Here is a 1,499-nt window from a genome sequence, read left to right as displayed (position 1 = left end):
AGGTATTAGAAATTAAAAGTTAGACAATTTGGGGAGCAAAGAAAGGGAGGTGGAATGTAAGAGAGACAGTAGATGATGGAGGATAGCAAGATGTGGGGGAAAGGGGATAGTGTAGGTGGCCAAAATCAATTCACACAGAAAAGAGGAAATGGAGGATGAGGATACACAACAAATGTGAGGCGCTCCCTGCAGCACCTATTGTATAAATAAGATAAAATAAAATAAGAAGAAAAAGAGAGAAAAGAAAAGAAAGAGAAGAACAAAAGTGGGTGGGCATAGAAAAGGGAGGGAAGTAAGCAGGAAAAAGAAAAGAAGAAACAAAAAACCTAAATAAATGAAAAAGGACCTTGGGGGATAGAATGGGAGAAAAGACCAGGAGATAATGCAATATTAACAAGCAAGGTAATAAAATAAAGGAAAAAGAGAGAGGGAAAAAACCCACAAATGCTGAGGGCTAGGACAATCAAGGACCTCAGATGGACCTCAAGGCGTGGTGGATTCAGGGTTGGAAAGTCTGTGATATTGCAGACTCAAGAGGTGTGAGTCTCTGGAGTGTGTGCCACTGTGGTTTAGGGGACACAGACCTTGGGACCCCACATCTGGTTAACAGGGGTCCTGGGAGCACCGCAGCACAACACAGCCTTCAGGGATCCCCACAACTGGGCACCAGCCCTAGGGGGAGGGGTCATGCCTGCAAACTCTGGCCTCTGTGTCAGAAACCCAAAATTCCACCTCTCACAAGAGTCTCTTCTGTCACTGTCTCACCAAATCAACTTCAGGACATCTCCTGCCCTGCAAGCCCTGGAAACAACCTGCTGGGGGCGTCGCTGGACTACAAACAGTTCAGGAACCACTGCAGATGGGCTGGCAACCCTAGGGGAAGGGGCTCTAGCCAGAAGCTCTGATCTCCATGTCAGAAACACAAAATTCCACGTCTTCAAAAATCTCCATCACTATCTCACCAAATCGGCTTCCAGACAGCTCCCACCCTGCAAGTCCCCTAATAGCCCACTCAGGGCTTGGGAACTCCCCAGTGCAGCAAAGCCTCCAGGAATCACCGCTGCTTGGCCGCCAGTCCCAGGGGGAAGCATCTGGCATGCAGCCCCGATCTCCATGAAAGAGACCCAAAATGCTATCTTTTACAAGAATCTTCTCTGTCACCATTCCACTAAATCGACGTCCAGACACCTCCTGCCCTGCAAACACCTGAAACAGCCCAGTCCAGCAAGATTCCAACCCTACTCAGCTGCTTCTTTGGAGGAGAGATTATAAGGTGCACTCACTCAAATGCCATCTTGCCCCGCCCTCTGGAAGTGAATTTTTAGTATACATCAAAATGGTTACCTCAACCCCAGTCTTATGCCAATCATGTCTACACAGAAGAATGTTTTCCCCAGCATCTGGCACCTTCCATCCACACTACCATCACCCAGTTCAGCCATGTGGCCAACTGAGTCATCACCACCTGCCTTGGGGACTGGAGTACGAGGGCCCCAGAC

Source organism: Dasypus novemcinctus, chromosome 16 (assembly GCF_030445035.2).
Source record: "Dasypus novemcinctus isolate mDasNov1 chromosome 16, mDasNov1.1.hap2, whole genome shotgun sequence".
Classification (NCBI taxonomy): domain Eukaryota; kingdom Metazoa; phylum Chordata; class Mammalia; order Cingulata; family Dasypodidae; genus Dasypus; species Dasypus novemcinctus.
Note: the sequence above shows the minus strand (reverse complement) of the source record.